This window comes from Pempheris klunzingeri, chromosome 9 (assembly GCF_042242105.1).
Source record: "Pempheris klunzingeri isolate RE-2024b chromosome 9, fPemKlu1.hap1, whole genome shotgun sequence".
Classification (NCBI taxonomy): Eukaryota; Metazoa; Chordata; class Actinopteri; order Acropomatiformes; family Pempheridae; genus Pempheris; species Pempheris klunzingeri.
The window spans coordinates 24,535,922-24,558,870 of record NC_092020.1 but is presented as its reverse complement, the minus strand read 5'-3'; positions in this window follow the sequence as shown (position 1 = coordinate 24,558,870).

The window sequence follows — 22,949 nt, the reverse complement described above, 5'->3', positions numbered from 1 at the left end:
ACTTGCCTCACTTTCCTCTCAATACTTTCTATCTGCTTGTCGATGACTTCCCTGCCCCCTTCATGCCCTTTGACTTTCGCTCTCCCTCCTCCACTCTCCTCCTCCTCAGCTCTCCTGCTCTTTTTCAGTAGCCCATTAACTGGCTAATGTGTTCACCAGTTCTGGATGCACAGCCAGGGGTCCTGTGCAGCTCCGTGGGTAGAGTGTCATTTCACAGTTTGATACTGTAGGTCTCTATATCTACAAATATGACTAATGAGGCTAATAATGTGTTTCTAAATGTCTCTTGGTCAGCATTTTGAATTGCAGCTGAGCTGGTAGATCCAATCCCAGTGCTGCTTTTTAAGTCATGTAGGAAGTTATATTGCCTGTGTCATACTCAATTTGCATAACTCTTTTGATGTGTTTTTCAGGGCTTTATAAAGTCAGGCGAGTTCAGGCGTCAGCCAGCAAGTTGTTGAAGAATTATAGTTTTAAGACGCAGGGAGATGATGTGTTTGATGGCACTGGGTCAGGGTGTAGCAGAAACCTCACTCCATTAAAACATCTTTTAAAACTCGACTCTTGGATTCTTACATCTTGGATTTGGAGTTGGACTTGGATTCTTTATCATTTTCTACCTTCCTGGCAGCAGTTTACCTCGTTTTCACCCCATTGTCTTGTAAAAACTGCACAGTTGTCACATTGTAATGCACTTAGGGCTGTGATTTTCTTTATGTATTGATTTTCTGAGGGTCTTCTTCTTTTTTTGTCCAAAAAACGTCAGACAATATCAAAAGATGTCTGTTTGTGGTGTCTTAAAATGGACCAAAGATATTCAATTTGCAGTGATATGAAACAGAGAAAAGTAGGAACTCACACTGGAGGAGCCGGAACAAACAAATGTAATTGCTGAACAATTTTCATTCGATTGATTAATCGACCGATTGGTTCCACATCTAAATGCAGATGCAGGAAAGGATTATTTGGAAATGTCTTCATGATGCAGTGGAAAATTACAGCATTTGGGAGCATGCATGACAGCTGGTTCCCCAAAAGAGTTGAACTTATGAACTATATTTTGGAAATCAGAGGTAGGAAAATGAGCAGAGTTGGACGTTGTGAATATGTGACTTTGGTCATTTCTGGTGTGACGAAGGCTTCATTTCAGCTGCTGACTGAATCTGCTGACTCGTCACCTCTTTGCACAGATGTGTCCTGCCAATGGCAAAGTGTAATTTGAGGTAATAGTATCACAATGACTCATTTAGTTGAAGCCGAACCCGTGTCTCTTGTGATTAAAGCTGTTGAAGCAAGTGTATTTGAAAAAACCACAACAGAATGTCAAAGCTTCACTTCAGTATTCAAACTCATTGACTTATCACCACTTCGTCAACAGTTTATCATCTGTTGAGCAGTAATTTCTGGCGGAGTCACACATTTTCTGCAAATAAACACATGAAACGCCGTAAACTAACCCACAAAAACAAATGTTGCAACCAACATGAAGTGTATATGTGTTCACATTTGAGGTGGAAAACTGGTTTGGGCCGGACACGAACAGACGATGCTGTGTCTTTCAGAGTGCTTTACAGCGTGTGATGTGTGACTACCACACCTACAGTCAGCCATGATAACAGCTGCTGTTTCCTTCTGGATCCTGTGTTGTGTGTCTTTAATCTTTCAGCCAGGTTATAGAGGACGCGTGTGTGTGTTTGTATTTGTGTGTGGGGGGGGTGTGGTGCTTGAATTACTGAACCTGGGGGTGGCAGACGGCACTCCACACACTCACGTGCAAACACAGAAATGTGCCAGCATGCTGAATCAGCCCACATCTAATGACTTCCACATGGTCATGTTTCTAACAAACACAAACTGACCCGCCTGCACACAAACACACACACACACACACACACACACACACACACACACACACACACAGACCAGTTGCCCTCACTCAACCTGTCTCAAGTTCCAGGATTTATTGTTTTGATTTCAGAGTCTGGTCTGCTTTCAGTCAGTGGCATTTGAAGAGGGAAAGTTAACTCATCACCACCCTCGTAACTCTTATACACCGAACAGAGCTGTACTGTATTCAGTTTTATTGAGGGCAGTAGAGCAAAGAGTGATGTGGCTGAAGTGGGTGGTTTTCAGTTTTTGGTCCTTGGGTCGAAGCACTGCTGGTTTAATCATGAGGTGGATTCACAGTCATCACATGTACAAGCTATGCACCTCAGCACACACAGTATTATGACACATTAAAAGGTAGCAGGGGGCCACATGCACTAGAAAGACCACCCTTTATATTCCTGTGTCTTCGGTGACCTGGATTCCCAACCAGCTCCTGGTCTGTTGCTCTGTTGCAGACCTGTGACCTTTGACCTCCCCAGGGAGCTGAATTGCCCTACAGGGATCAATCAATCAATCAATAAATCAGGTGTATTTGTCACATGTAATTATATAATCTGCAATAACAAGTGTAGTCCCGTCAGTTCCTTCATAGATTCAGTAATAAATCTATGTGTTTGAGGGGGCGGGGGGCAGTTTTTAGGGCAGTGACCTCATTTAGGATCCCAGAGGCCTGAGGGTAGATGCTCTTCCTGAGCCTCTCAGTTCTGGCCTGATCCGGTACGTCTGTCCCGACCGCAGCAGTGAGAAAAGGCCATTATCTGGGTGGTTGGGATCTCAGGGATTCTTCTAGCCTTATTCTTGCAGGACTTGGGGTAAATATCCTTTAGGCAGAGTGAGCCTCTCTTTTCAGAGCCTTATGGTCCTGTTCAGCTTCTGAAACAGGCAGCGATGTTCCCGGTCTGGGTGCTCTGGGTGGTGCAGGAGTGGTATCTGAGGGGATACCCAGAACTTCCTCAAGCACCTGAGGTGAAACAGCCCCCGCCTTGACCCTGGGTGATCCAGACTGTCTACTCTGTCCACTAAGGGGAGCGTAGTTCCTTCCCTGCTTCTTCCCAAAGTCCACAACCAGCTCCTTAGTCTCAAATTATTAGAAGTAGCAGCAGCATTAGTCGTAGTTACAGTAAATATCTTAATAACATGTGGACTGGTTGCTCCACCACGCTACACCCTGAGATAAGTTACCTTATTGGTGCAGTGGTTAGCGAGCTAACTAGCTAGCAACATCACTAATCACACACAGATCATCATATTCACATTAACAACAGATTAAAAACAATTCACGCCATTATAACTACTTTTTTTTTTTAATATGTAGGCCTCAACAAAAAAGGCAGTGCGATGCAAATTGCATTTTGCAACCTGCAGAAAGAACCCTAACTGATGCGGCACATTCACCGTAACTTTCAACGAGATCAAGTTTGCTCAGTTGTAAATGTTTGAACTTTCCATTGTTCTGAGCATTTTTAAGGACTCTTCGGCCATGTTGGCTTCAAAGTTGATCATCAGAGTTCATTCTTGATTGAAAACAGCTAATCTCCACTCAAAGTCCACTTACTTACTTTCACTGGAGCGTTTGTCTGCACAGGCTTCATCTGTATGGTCACTGCAAGTATTTGTTTTATCCCATTTTACAGATCTCTGCCTTGTTCCCTGTTATTGTTTGGGAGTTCTTGTTATCTAGAGACTAATGTGCCAAATGTGGCTTCAGCCTATGTTATTATTGCCTCTTCTGTTGCTGTGGCGCCAGACGACTTCACAGGTGAACTATGTCCTATTTTTTTTTTTCCTTTTATGTTTTTAACATACGACAAAAAAAAAAAAAAAGTGAATTTAAAAACAAGCTGGCATCAGTCTGAAATGATAGCGTGCTCGTGCTGGAAAGCGAGCAGCCGTGTGTTGTTTGAGAGGAAGCTGTAAATACCTAGGAAGAGCAGAGTCTAAGAGAATATAGGTCAGGAAACACCGTGAGGACGTGGGGGCCGGAGAGGCGAGTCTGGCACGTGTGCTGCTGCTGTGGTGGGAGTCGAGGATGTGGGTACATATTGTGGTGGGAAGGTGGGAGTACTGTCAGCATCCTATATATTTCAACAATAATAACAGTGATATGTGAGTAGAATAAATGTGGCTGCCAGACTTCCAGGGTGTTTAAGTCTGAAGTTCACTATCAGTGGTTGTGATTAGCTTTTTAAATGACACATAAATGTTTTATTCTGTGAAGCATTAATCATCACTGCATTGTAGAAACGTACCAAAATGGACTTAACAAGAACACCTGCTACCAATTTCTGACATTTCTGGATGTTAAATTCACATTTAATTAAAACACGAATATAAAATGCACAAAATATACACCAGAGTATTTAAACACAATAAGAAAGAAAACGTTTTAAGCCGTAATACCAACATGTTCATACTGTACATGTATATACAGTATGATATAGTTAAGACGCTAACATATGAATTATGAAAAATAAACATTTTGTATGTTAAAATTTTATTTATAATTATATCAAACCCCATTCTTGCAATAGCCATTCATGTATTTAGATTCAGTAATACTGTTTTTATATGGCAGCTTTCGTTGTTAGTGGTGGAGTCGTTCCTGCACTTGATTCACAGGTAACATGGATACTACTGTTCCTGATGTCATCTTATCGATAGAAGTCTCAGTCTTTACTGATCTCTCTCCTACTACTGGATCAAAGCTGTGTTAGTTTTCTCTACGGCTGCTGTTCTTGCATTGTACACATCAGTAAAACAAGACATGTCCATTTTCTGTGTGTGATTTTGTCCGTGGAACATTTAGAATAGTTGCGAGGGCAGAAAGGACTGAGAAGAAACGATCACAGTGAAAAGAAGAAGAAGAAACGAGCTGTTTGATGAAGAGCTGCAAGCTGCAGGCAACAGGCTGTCGCTTTAGTTGGTGACACCCAACATCCACACCTCCAGCTCATTAGGCTACGGCCTTACAGCTGCGGTCATAGACGTAATTTCCAACAGAACAGAAATATTATTATAACTTCAACAACATTGTCTTCCTGCTTATTGCAGTTTTAGGAACAGTGTACAGTTACGGACCAAAAGTCGTAGTTAAAAAGATTAAAACAAAAAAGCTAAATGAACATCATGCTAAGCTTACTATGGTTTTAGGTTGAGGATCGGAGTAGCAGAGATCCACCTGGCAGACATCTGCACGTTTCTATTAGTGACACTGCTGCACTCTTGAACTCTTTTGCAGAATATAAGTCTGCCCTGCCATCCATTTGCAAGATTTGGGGAGTAAGAAACAGAATATTAGCTGCACTGGAATCAACATACACATCTGATTTGGTTGTGGAAAGATAATTTGGCCTGCAAATGCACTAATATTTGGTGCTGTAGAGGGATTTCTAGTGATCGAATCAATATTTCCTCTTGGCTGCACCCATTAGCCTGTCCGACGCTTCATATCAGTAAAGGTTGTGTAACAGATTCAGTCCTTTTTAAATATGCAGGCAGAAAACTTTCATTGCTAAGAAATATCATCCAAAACTGCTCTACAAGCTGGAATTTGCTTTGTTGCCAAGTAACATCAGTGAACTTTCTAACAGAAAGTAGGAAGTAAGGCTGAGAACATTGACTTCAGTGACCGGGTGAACGTCAAGATGCTGAGGGCCACCGAGGGGCCACCATATGTCCACCCAATGGACCAGAGAGCCTGTAAACAAAACAGCAGAGTTTGTTGTTGTTAGGCTAGTGGCCAGCGTTGCTATGGTGACACAACGTGAGGTCATTACTCTGGCTCCTCTGGTTTCGTTTAAGAGAGACTCAGCACTGACCGCAGTGAATCTGGAAATACTGATAAACAGACATGGACACAAAAAGAGGTTGAGTCATGGCTATTAAGACCCCCCCACCCCACCCCACCCCCCCACCCCCCCACCCCTCCATCTCAACACACACACACACACACACAAACTCATATGCAAGCAATGATTCACATAAAACCTCACAACAGTAAAGAAAAACACATCAATCACATATCCTTCGTTATGAATCACCCTCCTATTCTCTTTGTGTTTCTTTCCCTTATACACACACACACACACACACACACACCTGGTCTGAGCATTCAACCTTTTTCACACTGTTCTCCCCCCTAACCTCCACTCAGCGTGTCCCCGAGGCCTTGTTGGAGCAATAATCACCCCTGATTTCCGGGAATAATTTCCTCCGCTGTGTGGGAGCAATCTGTGTGCACGTGCATTCATTTGCAGATAAATTGTGTGTGTGTGTGTGTGTGTGTCCTCTAATGGAAGCTGCAGGCTGATGGGGATATTGTATATCCGGGCTCACTCTGGTTTGGCTGAAGCTTTACTCATGTTTATGCTAGTATAACGTTTCTGTGGTTGCTGTTTTGTGAGCTTCTTTGTTCGACGTTGAATGAATAGTTTGTACCTCCACTGCAAAGATACTGCCGGTTTAACCCAAACAGTAATGGCCTTAAAAGGATAGTTTGGATCATTTGAAGTGGGGTTGTATGTGGTACTTACCCACAGTTAACGTATTCCCTGCAGTAGATTGCAGTCAGCTCAGTCCCAATTTAGGGAACAGACGCAGAAGGATCAGTAGAAAAACAGATTTTACCCACCTAAAAACATCAACATTATCTTCAGTGCTATATTAAGAATATTTTCTTGCTTCAAAGCCACCAGACTCTATTGACAAAACAGCCTGTCAGAAAACAGGAGCTGCTAATCTGCCGCTGCTCGATGGGTTAGTTTGCTTATGTTGTTGTGGGACTTTGGTGTTTTAGATGGTAAGTTTGGTTCTTAAAATAACTTGTTAGCTCATTGATGTTGGCGGCAATAGCACAGTCAACTCCCGTGTTTCCTGAAGTGAAATGACTGTTTTTGTGAATGGAGTCTGGTGGAGTGGAGTGAAGAGAAAGAGAGAACAGCTTCAGTTTCTCGTTAAAAAGAGCTTAAATTAGTGTTCATTTGTTTAGGTGGGATCTGTTTTTTAGGTGACTAAAATGATGTTTTGTCCTTTAACGTTCTCCAAACTGGGGGCCATCTACTGTAGGTGATACACTGACTATAGATGAGCACCTCAAATAACCCCTCGTCAAAGAATCTAAACTATCTCTTCAACACTGACCTCATTAGATTATGTTTGTACAAGAATTCATTCATGTCTAAATGCTGACTGACCTGCCTCAACCCTGTGATGATACATTATCTGAGTCCTACTGTTTGACTCCACTCCACAGAAGCAGACTGCTGCTATTCTAACTGACTTTGTCGAATGTTTGTCTCATCAATCATCAAAACCCACCACAGTGAGACGAGCCAATATTAGATGTCGAGACCAAATTTATATCTGAGAATTATGGATGAACAGCTCTGGTCCGGGGTATTAGGTGACCACAGAGTATTAAAACACAACGCGTATAAATTCAGCTCTAGGAAATCACAGCTGCTGAGTCTGCTGTTCCTGCTCCCTCTCAGTCGTTATTGTGTCTTTCATTGCAATTTGCTGAGCTGTTGGCACCTGGATTGCATTGTTCAGTTTTGGTAGAAAGGCTTTTATGGGCTGCACAAAGCAGATTTTCACATGGGCATCTCCAAGGGGGTCATGTGGAGGAGAGAGGCAAAAGATCTAGTGGTGGTGAGTGAGCCATCACTGTCGTCTGGCTTTGAGCGGCCGTAACCTTTGCCAGAGTTTAACTTTTGCGAAAACAGGCTACTGAAGCAGAAAGGCTACTAGTGAGGCCATTTTCCTTTATGCCAAAAGACCTTTTCTTCGTCTTCTTGGAGAACTGGGTTAGAAATAATGTGGATTATATCTGTTTCTGGGCAATACAAGTAAATTTATGTTGATCTACAGGAAGTCTAACGCAGTGTCTGTAGTCCAGACAGCTGCAGCCTCCCAATGCCAGCTCCCACAATGCTTTGGGGGAGGTAATAATAATGCATAATGTTGCCATGGAATTGGTGCTTTACGCTGTGGGCTAAAGCTTGAGCTACTTTCAGCCTATATTTGTTGACTTGTTGGCAAACTGGCACCGTGAAAAGCATGCCGGATTAGCTGTCCACAATTCCTGTTTGCAGTGGATGTGCCGACAAATACCACTGGGATTAGTTGAATACTGAGGGGAACTTAAAAATGTGAAGCGACTGCTTTCTACTAATTCTAAGTGACTTTAAGGAAGGTTAATTGTGATGGATATCAGAGATGATAACAACAGAGTAAATCAAATAGAATCTAAAAATATTGGTATAATGTTGTATACTCATCTGCTGCCACAGCTAATGGGGATCCAAATAAATGAACAAATGTGTGTGTGTTCAGATTAGACTGCGGTGTGACTCGTGGAAGGTGTGTGTGGCAGCAGATTTATGGATCTACATTAGTGAGATGGGGCAGTTCTCTCTTAACGTCTGACTTTTGTGCAGCTTTTAAAAGTGGTTGGTCGCTCAAATAGGTTACAGTACTTTTTCTAATGGGCCCCCTTAAAAAATGAGCTCTCATTTGGTTTTAATGAGGCTCGGTCACAGGTTAAGAGGCGACATTTACTTTTAAGTCTGGTTATTCAAGTGCAATGTTACCTCGTGCAGGAGGTCACCATTTAAAAAAAAAAAAAAGACTGGTTTCCTGTGTGTGAGGCTGGATTTCTTAGAGGGAGATTTCTCTGTATCTCCAGCACCTGCACAGCAATTGTATCCGCCTGTCAGCCTCTTCTCATTAGTGAAAATCAAACCCTGAAGACAGAATCCTGAATCCTGAATAGGGTCATATACAGTGACTAATAGAGAACAGATACGTGTCTGGAGAAAACACTGAACTGGAGACTCATAGATGGAAAAACAAGTATTGACATTTAAAAGCTTAGAATCAGTTTTAATTTTTCAAAATATTTGCTGATTCACTTTCTATCGACCAAGAAAAATGATTCTGCTAATCGCTTCAGCTCTGCACTGACCTTCTATCTCTGCATTGATTGTTACCTGTGGAAAAGGGCATCAGCTAATAGGGGCAGGACCAAAATATTTTTGATAAGAACTATTGCAAAAGAAAGTTTATTGGATTGAATTTTAAGTGCCTATAAAATATCTGCAGCCTTTTTTGTTTCCCTGTACTAAGAGACCTGTCAATACTACCGTGAATTCCCATTTTTCTTGCTTTTAATTCTGTTTTTATGGTCAGTGTTCAGTTGGATCCTAATCTTGCTGGTTGCTTAAAGATGTTTTGAAATAGGCAGCCTGATTTTTATTGCTGCTAGTTTTATTTCTTCATATTCTTCCGTCTTTATTTCGCTTCCTCTGTCTGACTGTATTTCTTCTATATTTTACCCCCTGCTGTCGCCGTGTCTCTCTCTCATCCAGTGCAGACAGCTCCTCCTACCTCCTTCACAGCCCCTTTATACTCTTTTGCCCCTGTGCTTCCTCCCTGTCTCTCTCTCTCTCTCTCTGACCCACTAAAGTGAGATCCCGTCATGTTTTTCCCATCATGCTCTCCTCCCACCCTGCGGTGAGGCGGTGAACCCCCGGCCGGAGGTATAAAGGACATGATTTACAGGGCCCCTTCTCATACAAAAAAAGAGAAAAAGACAGAAAAAAGCATTAAATGAGAGATCAGTTTTCCAGCGTAGTCGTCTTGTGCTTCAGTGCAGGTTTCACCCTTCAAAGTTTCGATTTGAAATATGGTGCTCCAACCACGACACGGTGTGGTCCAATTTTGTCAGGTTGCAAAAGTGCCAAAATGTGTTTCCACGGGAGAAGAAAACTGTGATAAAGACAGCTTGGGTTTTCTCTGTTGACATGTCTGGATGGAGCGGCACAGAGATCCAAGCGAGGGAGGAAGTGGGAGCAACAGTCAGGCATTAGGGCCCAAGGCTGCGGTATTGACACATTGTAATTCTCAGTTTTAAAAGAAAGCAAGTCCCAATTAAATGAAGTCTGGCTTTTAAAGCAGAAACAGACAACCGTCTGCATGTTACTGCTGTGAGAGGTGACTCGGAGTAATGATGGAGAGCTTGATTTATTTAGCTACTGCAAGACTTGGAAGAGACGATGGTGAGCAAAGTGTGATGCTGCCGGGCTGTTGTTTAATCACAAGTGAGAATATCAAAGCACGCTGGATCGCAGCACCACCAATTCAAACAAGTGAGATAAGCTTATCAGTAACCGGATTGGGTTTCTGGTATTCTGCCACACAGATGGATATTTTGACTGAGAAAACATTGCACAGTGGCTGCTGCAATCAAAATAGTTTGAATTACTGAAAGCAAGACACCAGAAAATATTTTATTTTTATTGCCAGTTTAACCTGGGAAAGATTGGAAGTATGTGTGCATCTTTTCCAGAAACCTGCTTCGTATTTCCACAACTTTCCAGCACAAACACAGTATTCTGCTATTGGCTATGGCCGACAGAGCCGAGTCAAGTTTATCATACGAAACCTCCTAATTAATTTATGGAACCACGAATGTTTTTTAAGCTACACTGAGGAGCCTATGGCAGATGCTATGAGGAGCTGTAAACCCAGTAGCCTGGAAGCTAGAGCATCAGGTTTGTGGCTGGAAAGTCAATAATTTACATCCTGGACAGGGTTAAGAAGAGAAATTAAGTTAAGTTTCCACTCCCTAAGCAACCGAGGCATTTTAGTCCCAACTGGTCTGGTGGAGCAGGTCCATAGTCAATATGAGAAGACTGTGTTTACACTGGAAAGCTCCCAGGTGTTGTATGAAGTATGAAGCAGGTTGTTTCTGACAATTTAGACCTTCTCCAGATTTCACTCCTCTGGTATAACATAGCATATAATATATAATATGAATAAGTAAGCAGTGGAGTGAGATTTTAACTTCTAAATGCTTTATCTGTCAAGTTTTGTTGTTTGTCCACAAACATTGGCTGAACTTTGTCGAGGCTTCTCACAAATGTTCCACATCAGATTTACTCCATCCAAACTGAGCACCTGTCCTGCTTCAGCAGCGGCTGCAGTAGTGACCGCTGAACTCATCCTCGTTTCGGGTGATTGATTCTGTACTGGGAGCAGAGATAAGGAGTATTTGCATGTCTGGTTTTCCTCAGGAAAATCCTACATCCATCTAAGGACAAGAGTCTGATGTACACAAACAAGCATGCGAGTTGGTTGGGTAAGAGCTGGTCTGTGTGCTGGGCATGTCACCATGTTGCACCATAATCAGAAGCACATGGTCGACATCTCGCCTCCCCTGTCAGTAGAAAACAACAATGCCCAGGCAGACAGAAACTCCTCCTGAGCCAAAACACTGTCAGACACTGACAGGCTGGGCCCATAAATTTCACCACTGGATACACACCAGTACATCTGTGCTTTACTGTCAAAACAAACCCCAAACATCCATAAATAAAGGTTATAATACTTGCGTAACCACAGCTAAGAGTAAAACTACGGTAGAATTAAATCAAGAAGAGAATTAAACTATACACTGATTGTTTCATTAATGTCATCTAATGAGACAATAGTGTGTCAAAACCCTCCAGTTCCTTTGAGTTCGGTTTGTGTTTCTTTCGTAAACGTGACGACATCTAAAGATGGACATTTTGATTCAGATGCTATCAGATCACATTATAAAACAGAGGAATTCCAGGTTTAATTTGCTCACCTTAATTTGTACGACCAGCGTCACTGTAAAATAACTGAAACTAAAATTTTGACCAGATAAACTTGCCATATTGAGAGTTAAAGGGAAATTTCACCACTTTTTATGTGGATTTCCAATCAGTGCTGATGGTAAGTTAAGTTTTCCTTCCCACAGAGCCACGTTGGCAGTTCCTACATTTACCAGGATGCATTGTGTGTGACCTGGCCCTATAGTATGGCTCAGGTGTGTACTCGGCTGTAAAAATATAAATATGGCTGTCAGCCAAAACACTGTAGCTTGGGATGCTGTTTTTTACTGTTGGAAACGTTGCTAGTTCTCAAACAAAGAGAACAAAGATGTTCAAGGTGTCCAACTCTACGAATGTTAACCTCAACGTGCAGTAGTGTGTAAGCACCACGGCCGTCCATGATCAGTCTCCTGTTCATAGTTTTTACAGGCGGTGTGCCATTCTTATATAGAAATAAGTTGTAAAGTGTATATTCTTTTTAATTAAACGGTGGATATAGCCTACAGGAGATGACTTAATGACTGTCTGTATGTATTTTGCCAGTGCCAAGCTGGTGGTTCCTTAAATTATAGTAAATGTTTCCCTTCCATAATGAACTGTAGTCTGTAGATAGACATGATCACACAAACAGTGAAAAAGTTGAAATTCAGCACTCAAAAACAAAAACTCATCGTCTTATTTTTGGTGTAGCCAGTTAAAAGATAAATTTGCGGCTCCATCAGCTCCACACAATCTTGTATGTTTGATGGAGAGTAAAACAGTGTTCACTAAGTGGGCTTACAGTTGGCGCCGGACAAACAAAACTAATCCAAACCTCAGCAGGTTATCAGAACAAGTTAGAAACCTGCCATTTTGATAGTTTTACAACACAGTCTGGGTCATTTTTTCTCATCAATTCTGATTACACAATTGAAGGACTGGAGTCGTAGAGCGAACTGATGCTGCTTCTGAACATGATGTGGTAAAACGATCAGGGATTGTATCTAGTGTGCACGGAGACCTTGACTGGAGTTTGCTTCTACATGGTGATAAAGTGCTGGTTTGAGAATTGAGGCTAATTATTAACATCAAGGTCTGAACAAAACTATAACGCAGAGGTTTGTGCCACTAAACAGGAAAGATAATGGGATAAACACTCAAACTCTACACACACACATTTCCATTTCATATCTTTAAAGATTTTCAATAAGCATCTTAAGTTTATCATCATATTATGAAAGCAAATATAATCATCAACGACCTTTTTCTGATGCTAACAGGCTTACAGAGTTAGTGTAGTCGCTTGGATGGCCGTCATATATTCTTATCTGAACTCTTAACACACCGTCAGTCAAACTATACTGCATGATTTGGACCAAAATAATGAGGATTATGTTTTTTCTACCATGCAGGAAGTACAGTGTGTGACAGCAACAATAACAAGGAAGTAACAAGAATAAGAAATTTGCACAGTAAAAAGGTAAAAAGGGTAAAGGGTTTGGATAAAACTGTCCTCTCATTATTCAGTATTTTAGCCTCTTCAGTTGACACAGTCTGTCTTCTGGTAAAACTGGTAAAGCACCCAGAGCACAAAGCCACAAGATGTGCAAGCTTTTCCGTGTGCATCGTGCCGTCTCGTTGCTTTGCTGAGCAGCAGCGTGTGGCCAAACCTGATCTCAGGCTGGACACTGCTTTGGGAAGTAGATGCACAAAGCAAATAGTTGATGTTCCCTCAGCATTCACATTTTCTACTCTCCTAAAAAAAAAAACTATCCACTATCCTGGAGGCCTTTCTACAGTGAACTGCTCTCACAGAATATAGCTCTCGTCACAAAAACAACAGTTGATATACAGCCAACAAAGTTATTGCAGATGAATCATTTTAATGAACAACAAAGTTGCAGTAAAAGTATGAATTGTAGCTGAAATTAAACCAGAGATGCTTGATGTCCAATTTAGTGGACAGATGATTCATCGTAATTTGATCACATTATTGCGTAGGTGTTACTTGATTGTGCCAAACTTTATTTACCTGCAAGCTTCACCTACTACAGGACCGAAGAGCGACTCCTGAGCTGCTCTCTGTCTCTAACCTCTCCATTGGCCATCTTGGTTTTGAGAAATTTGTGTTGCTGTTACTGCAGCAGTTCAGTGAGTGGCTGTGTATGAAATGCATCTACTATGGTGGCTGATTTACAACTGTGGATATATTATGAGACTTGGATGCACATCCAAGAAGCTTTTTTTAAGAGAGATGTCTTTAAAACCACCGACAAGACGCCTCCAGCTATAAACATGGTTTGTCATTAATCTTTTGTATGTATATTTTTAAGCCACAGGGTGCAACTTTGGATAAAAGCCCAGAAAAAGCCAGAGGCATGATGGGATGAACACTACCGAACAGAAGCTAGAATCTTTTTTTTGGTGTATCACCTCTAGTATCCAGTGTCGTATAATCCATCCATGATGAAAAGACATTAATATATACAAGAAAACGACTTTTAAATGTAGTGACCAATACGTGTGAAAGAACATATTACGTAATATGTCGCCTGTGTGTAAGTGTAACATCACTTTTGACAGGATGTTGAAAGGAGCGCAGTGCTCTGACACACACACACACACACACACACACACACACAGTGATGGTGGATCACTCTATTTTTCCACCTATGCTATAGACGGATGGGAGGTTGTTATGCCGCCATGTTCTCATGTACCTGTATTGTAAATCCATCAGGGATCATGAGTGCCGGGTTTTGGAGGTCTTGTATTTGATGATGGACCACTAGCAAGAGGATTTGAGAGTCAACATCAATAATAAAAGAGATCATTCATATAGTCTGTTTACTGAAATCAGCCTGGGTTCAGAGTAATCACAGTTATATAAGTATGGATGGATAACACATCAGACTTTATTTTCATCAAAGATAATATAAGACATGTACGGAAGAGGATTAGGCCCACATGAAAAATGTATTTGAGTTCTGACTTTATTCTCAGAATTCTGAGTTTAAAGGCAGAACTAAATTTTGCACGTGTTGCCCCTCATTCTCCGTAGTAAACGTGTTTTATTAGGAAGATGTTATTATCAAGAATATGTCAATCTACAGTAACTCTACCAGTCTGGATCAAATGATTAGAGCTGACGTGTTTTGTTTTTGTGCACTAAAGAAATGAAAGAAGAAACCAGAATCTAATAACAGCCCACATTTTGACTGAAAGTTGACTGAAAATTTAAATCCATGGAAACTGAAGTTGGTCATACAAGCAGTGTGTTAAACGCTTGTATGGCTGCAAAGGGCTCCCTTCCCATAATCAATAGATCTATGATAGCAATGCGTAGTTTACATTTAGCTTTACTCCACATTTCTGACATCCAATTGTGACACCCAGTCCTCAGAATCAGCATTTTGTACCCAAAGCTCCAGAAATGATCGCTTTCCTAGCATGTTTGCTCGCTGATCCTCACTGTACAGGGTCGCCGTGCAGGTATTGGCTCCAGCAGGTACACACCACCTGCATGAACTCACCTGAGATAACTTATTGTTGAGCAGGTGGTGTGGGAACAGAGCTGAAACAAAGAACTGCAGCACTTTGGCCTAGATTCCTAATCTAAAGTGTGTTTAGAATGACTTGTTGCACACCATGCTACATTTAGAAGCCATTTTTAGTCGTGGAAAGTTGGGTAAAAGTTAGAAAACTGTCATTTTGAAGAACAAGACATTTAACAAATAGGAACATTTGTCCGTTAGGCTCTCCCCACATTAGAAAACTAAATGAAATACCTGATACTGAGGATACCCACGACTGAAAAACTTGAGCCAATTTGAGGTTCTCTGTACTTGTGATTGTTGGACGAGAATACAGTTGGACAGAAGTCTGTCCAGCTGTCAGGCTTCGATGCAGATGAGTTACTAATAGTTTGGAAATGAAGAGGCAGGGGAGGATATTAAATTATCACTGCAGTCAAAAGAAAACCTTGAATCTCTAAAGACGTATACTTTTCAACCCGCAGACAACATTCATCTTAAACTCTTGTCTTCATTTGAAAAAAGGTGAAAACTTGAGATAATTTTTGCTGGTTGCGAATGTAGTATTTTTGGGACAGTGTTGACATTGTGAAACATTGTGGGACATTATTGCTCCAGAGGTATCAAGATAACATCACTTAAAAATTGCTTAAACAAGCCCGTTTGCTTCAGTAAAAAACTGACCTCAGCCCCCGTGGCAGTTTCAGCCTCCCTCACTTTTGGAGAAATAAGATTGTAAGACTCAACACCGCACTGAACGACTTGTCAAGACGGATAGTTTTTGCAGCGCAGGAGAAAGAGAAAACCGATTCTCATTTTCCAGGTGACGCCAACAGATTCTTAAAAAAAAAAAATCTACAATTGGCTTTGAATGCTTTCCACAGACATAAAGGTCGTATCACTCCCTCAGCATGTTGGAGGATGATGTCAGCCTTAAAGTCAAGGTGAAAATAAAGCAAAAGCCAAAAATGAAAATGCAAGATTTCCACAGGACTGAGGCGTTGCATAACAACACTTGGACAGTGACAGCTTTGTCCTGGATCCCCTCGTGGTGTGTGAAACCCTGTAAATCAAAGCCTGATTGATGGGCTGTTGAAGTAACTGGGATACACACACACACACACACACACACACACTTGGATGACAGCGGGCAGAGCACCATGCATGCAACAGTGGATATCACACACTTTTCATGCAGTCACAGTGACACTGCTGCACTTCTGAATAAAGGGCAGGATGAATAAAAAATGCAAGAACACATACATAAACCTGCAGTGGGGATGTGGTTTGATATTAGACCAGATGTCGGCACAAAGAAGAATTTATAGACTTTCTGTTTTTCTTATTATGTGAAGGGAGAGTCGCTCTGCAGAAAGAAGTACACACACATTCGCACACACTCGTGAAGTCTCGTAAAAAAAACGTGAATTTCTTCATGGCGTTATTGCACGACAAGACACAAGAGACTTTAATACATACATGCGCAGGCTGTAGGTATAGTGACACGCGAGAAGCCGTCACACACACTCACACACCTTATCAGCTTCCAGTAAGTCAGCCAGGAAATTTATCTTGTGTTTCTGGTGTCCTTCTCTGTTCAGGGATTTACTGTCTGTCTCTGAGGAACTGTTAAAGCTGCTCCGCCGGCCAGAAATCCTGCGATTTCTAAGAGAACAGCCGTGCGCCAAACGCAGAAGAGAAACTTTCAGAAGCACCTGCTGTTTTCATGAAACTGTCTGACCAGGTGAATGCAGGTGAAACCTCTGATGCCTCACTCGGCTCACTCAATAAATCGCCCTCCGCCGTCAAGGAGGATTTTTGGGTCTCGAGACAACTCAAACACAGACATTGATCGTGCCAAAGCAGGTGAAACTCGATATCACAGCCACCAAAACTGCCAGCTGCGACAAACACAAGTGGATTTGTGTTGGTGACATTTCTGGAAACATTTAGTTGCACCTCAGGAGGTACAGCAGGGCAATGAAAGACAGCAGACTGTACTCGTCACTATGATTTAGTGTGTAACGTTTAGCATTAAACTAACAACATGGCATGAATCATATTTTAAGTGTTTGTGGACTCGCCTATAAAGCCTTGACGCCATTCAAAACGGCTTCTTCTTTAATTATTGTTGCAGTGTACAAGTAGTTTCTAATTCTCTGTCAAAAAAAAGGTGCTTTTAATACATCTACCTTTTTATTACTTGCCATTCATAGATCTATTTGATTGACGGCGTCATCATCATCAGGTCTTGTTTTAAATTCGTCCAGTTCTTCGGTTTGTGCCCAAATACTAATGACGCCCCCATCGGCCTCAGCTCCACTTGTATAGTATGACAAGACGCAATGCTAAGTATTCTACTTTATAATGTTAGCATGCCAGTGTTAGTAATCAGCTCAAAGCGCCTCTGTGCCTCAGTGCAGCCTCACAGAGTAAAACCTGTTAATATGTATAGAATAACAGCCTGCAGCCTTTACTAAAAGGTTTCTGCTTGTATGTAATAGTAAATGTTTATTGCATAATTTAACTTAAAGCAGCTCAAGAGGGTTTCCCCTCTTAAGACAACGTTATGCAAGAATTGGCATTTTCTGCGACTCTTCATCTCCTTTTTTTTTCTTCTTAGCTTCGTCTATCAGTATCCTCTTCGGCATCTGTCTTCTTCTTATAGAGAGCCAAAGACTTGAGTTGGTTGGTTACACAGTGCATTAACAGTCGATCGGGTCCTTATTACAAGTCAGTGTACCATTAGCATGATTTTACGGCCATTTAAAGGTAAAGTCATTGCATAATGCTGCTTTAGCTCCAGTCTGCCCCCCCGGCAATTGAGGTAAATTAGCTTTTTCTTCATTTTAGTAGGTGAAGTTTTGCCAGAGTTGGTTGTGGCCAATTTCTTTAGTGACCTTTTTATGGATTACTGAGACTTCTTAACGCCAAAAAAGCATCAGCACTGATTCATGTTGACATTTGAGGAAAGTTCAGGGGAAAATGGAGTAAAACAGCTGTGAGTTCAATACTGTACACCCTTTATCAGCATTAATAGGCACACTGAATGTGCACACTTCTGACATTTTATTTGTTTTTAGTGCCAAAAGCTTAAATGAAATGTGTCTTTTCCCAAAGCTTATACATGTGCTTGATTTTCAACTCTTCCTGTCCTCTAAGCTTTGTATGTTGCGAAGTTTAGTACATACTGTGAGATTATATTGTATTTATGACCACTAAATTAAGATAATTTCATTCTAGCTAAATTCTCCCCTTTATTTCAACTGTCCTTTCCTCGTATAACCCTGAAGGATTAGAGTGAGATAACATTTATTATCTTTTAATGAGATTACTGTAACACCATAATCCATTTCTTCCTTCCTCTGGTTTCCTGTGACGTACTGACAGCGTAATAAACTCCACATTTTGTTTTCATAGGTGTGAGCAGTTACTTCACAATAATCTGTGAAAATGGTCTCGCCAGCCGGCGTCTCTCGGGCTTCTCTTTTAATGAAATAATGATGAGCAATGTGAAAAACTGAAATGTGACAGCTGAGGTGGGTGATTTAGAGGAAGACTCACCACCTCTGTCTCTGTCCTCTTTCTCTTTTTGCCCCCCCTGAGGCATGCTGGGAGGTTAATGACGACAGAAATAAAAGATACCGCAGCGGCGCACATGGCAATGATCCTCAAAATGCAGCTGTTGTCTCACATTCAGGAATATACAGCTGCATGTTTACTAAGGTACAAAAGGATGTAGTTTGGATCTGAGACATAAGACTGTTGGTTATTGTGTGTGTGTGTGTGTGGCAGCATTTACAAACACTCGTTTGAATCTTCCCCCCTGAGTATTCATTAATTGCATGATAGGAGACCAAAGGAATCACTCCTGGTCCTTTTAAAGGTCCCATATTATGCAAAATGCACTTTTTAATGTCTTTTCTACATGAATATATGTCCTCGGTGTGCCTACAGACCGACATACTCCTGCTCCATCTTTCACTAATGGCACGTTTCCACTAGTACCTGCTCGACTCGACTCGACTTGACTCGGTTTGGTTGCGTTTCCACCAGCGCTAGTACCTGGTACCAGGTACTATTTTAGTACCTCCTCTGCCGGGGTTCCAAGCGAGCTCAGTCGAGCTGAAAATGGGACGTCACCAGACTGCAGGCCACCGATTGGCCAGGGAGCGGTGTCACTCGATGAGTCATGAGAGCGACTCGTTCACAAGAATCAAACCCGCCGTTTTTAAAACCCCGGAAACAGAGACAGTGCGTTTTTATTATTTCTGTGAACGAGGTAAACGGATACACGCAAACCAAACGCTCCATGTCCTTAGTTGTGTTTGTTTGTGCCGCACACAAATTACGCCACCGGAGTTTCGGGCTGCCTTGCTCTGACGACCCCGCCCACTTTGAGGTGGTACGCTACTGTAACCCACACCCTCCTCGCTGTAGGGCTGTCAGATTGAGCTGTGACAGCAGGGACATCGGCATTATTAAGATCATCCATACAAAGCAATGGGTGCAATGGTGAAAACACGATGCTAGACAAATAGAGAAAGGTGGGATGGTAGTCTATCATAAAATGGCGAGCAGGTGGCGCTGCTTCCCAGAGCACTTTTCCGCTATATGGACAGGGGCCCTACGGCAGGCTAGGTCAGATAGCTTGGTTTGAATACAATGCACATTATGTTAAAACTTCCACAAGCACAGTAGAAGTTAAATAGACTGTAGAAATAACACAAACATGTTGTAGATGTGAGGTAGATCACACAAGCTCTGTTAGTCGTGACTTGACGTGAATCGTGCACTTGGTGAAATCCTCTGCAGCAATGTTTTGATTACAGTCAACCCAGTTAAGTTAGTGTACAGATGGTAGAACTGCACAAAGAAGTTACAGCGCTACGAAAAGTCAGTTGTGTCTTAACACTTACGATCAAATTTACCTTCATCTGGTGAAATAATCTGAAGCTCCCTTAACCACTTTGGTGACCCTGAAAGTAAGCAGGTCCAGAAATCAGTGATTTAACTTTGAATTTTATTGCATTAAGGTACCTGCGTAGATATTTTAGCTGGACAGGTCTTATTGCAGTACAGTTGCAGGATAAATGCATAATCCTGGTTCTCTACAATTACTGACACTATCCTGGCGTGGTGCCCGTCGGTCTGTTTTGTATATCCCTGTGTGTTTAATATGTAAGATCATCTGCGTTGGCCTCAACACTCCAAGTCATGTGAAGGAGTCATCTCTCAAAAAGATTCCTGGATCCGCGCTCGGAAAACAGGCTGTTATTAATCTATGATAGAGTGCAGCGCTTCCATCTGAGCTGAATTTATTCCCCCTTTATTCCTAGAAGAAACTGATTTGTTCAAACACAATACTGGACGCTTAAATGTTTCTTGGAAATTTCCGGGTTGGGATTAAGTTGAACAAGGTTGTGGTTTTACTCTGGAAAGACAAAGTAAATCTGTGATATCAGATTCTTGTTTTGAGGCACGGGTTAAGTTGCAAGTATGTAAATTGAGCTTTCAAAATGTCTTTAAACCTCAAGTAGAGTTTAATTACCCCCCCTAAGCACTGGCAGGTTGGCTACTATGAGCGGTTAAACAAAAAGATATTTTACAAGAATTGTGCTCTGGACTTTGAGAAGTTTGGGTTTTATTTGTTTGACCTACAAACAGAATCACGTTTCTTTTCAGACCAAACAGACCAGATGTGATAGGACCACAGAGCAGAACCCCCCCCGCCGCCCACAAAACCCCACTAGCTGGAGATGTTTTCGCCCAGTTGCATAAATCTTACTCCAATATTTAATGGGTTTTTTTTTTCTCTGTTTGTATTTGGTAGCAGAAGATAAACCCTCAGCTACTCTTGTATCATTTCCAGCATGTTGTAAACAGACAGATGATAATGTTTGCAGTTTAGTACTACATCTGTGTTCAAAGCAGTTCGATGCAGAATTTGGAGGTTTTAACATCTTTCAGATTACTCTGATGGCATCTTTTTTTATTTGTAGTGAGATTAGATCATTTCCGCAGTCTGTAGCAGTCACGATGTTTCAAACAAAGTTCTCTTTGGGTTGTCAAGTGTCCATGTGGCTCCCCCACTTCTCTCCAATGATGTTAGTTGGGTCCTTATTGGACAGTTTTGGTCACCTTACAAAACAAATAATCCTGCGAGGAAGTCCGCTTCATGCAGCGATAGACCGGGTGTGCTGAGGTGAGGAAGCGCTGTGTTTCCACTACTTGGTAAGACTTGGTTTGCTTCAGCAGAAACAGGCCCCTCAGTGATTTTAGTCACTGACAAACTGTAACCTACATTGTTCATTTACTGCTTAACTGACAACCTCACTGCAAAAAAAAACTTTCCCTGTGCTCAGCTAGCATTCACCGTCACCACCATACGCTAGGCTCACACCTTACGTGCCCTGTTCCTCAAAGGAGCTTCAGTTTTCTGGGCTGCCATCTCTTAAAATCAGGGTTGAGTGAATAAAAAAAAAACTGTGGTCGCCTTTGACGGTAGCTTGGCTAATGGCGGGTTTGTGCAGGACGTCGCACAATCAGTGGTGACTGCTGTGTTTTCGCTCTACCTTTGAGTATCAGGATACCAAAAAAAAAAAAAAAAAAGTACTAAGTGGTGTACACAAGTTTTGCCAGTGGAAAACCAAAAAAGAACAGTTCAAGTCAAGCAAAGCTGTGCATCATTTGAGACGCACCATGAAGAAGAAAAGGGTCATTGGGCTCTCATTTGTCAATATTCAAGCTATTACTTTCATCTCTTTTTCAAATATGAGTGCAGCAGCATGAATGAGGAGAGACTGACTGAAAGTGTGCACTGATTGCTGCGTCTCTCTTCTGGTCAGGCTTTCCCCTCGATTCACCCCGAGATCAGATGAGATGTGGTGCGAACTACTTAATTTCTACTTATGTATGTCGATTTCAGCCATTTCACCACAGTGGGGAGATGAGATGCCACACTTGCTGCAGTACAAATCGATGTATGTCGCCGTAACCAAGCACTGGTTTGAGTGTCTTAAGCTGTAGTTCTACTGTTGGTATCGATGTACAGTGGTCCCTCGTTTACTGTGGGGGTTACGTTCTAACAATAACCCGCAGTAGGCGAAATCCGTGAAGTAGTCAGCTTTATTTTTTACAATTATTCTATATATTTTAAGGCTGTAAAACCCCTCACCATACAGTTTAGACACTTTTCTCAGACAGACATTAACGGACATTTTCTCACATTTATCTCTTGTTTGACTTGTTTGTTTGTTTTAGCGATTGAACATTTATGTACATTTGGCAAGCCGAACACATTCTGTACTGTACAGAGACACGGCACGGAGGAGATTGATCGACATTGGTCTACAGTCCCTTAGCCAATCAGGACGCAGAACACAATGCGCGTTCATACACTGCAAAACCGCGAACCGTGTCATAGCGAGGGACTACTGTACTTCTGTTTCTGTTGTAATTATTAAGAATTATATACCACAAAATATATTGTTACAGACCATAGAGTGGCATACATTTCTGAAAGGACAAAAATAGAAGAGCTAACGCAAGAAAAATATGTTTGCAGTACTGAGAAAACCTCATGGAAGTAGTGTTTCTAGTGTTTTGTTCACCACCTGTCAATATTTCATGTGTGTATAAGCTTGCATGCATGTAGTCCTACATCTACATGTGTGTTTTTCTTCATCCGTGTGTTTATGTGAACCACATGGAATCTGTCAAAGTGTCAGCTCCTCCCACCTCAGACACATGTGGTTCAGAGAAAAACCACAGAAACCTGGCTGCAGAAACTGGGTCACCACCTTCACAGACTTGTTTGGGAAACACACACACACACACACACACACACACACACACATGTTACACAACACGTTGAGAGAAAACGTGACTGGGACTTCCCCTGAAAAAA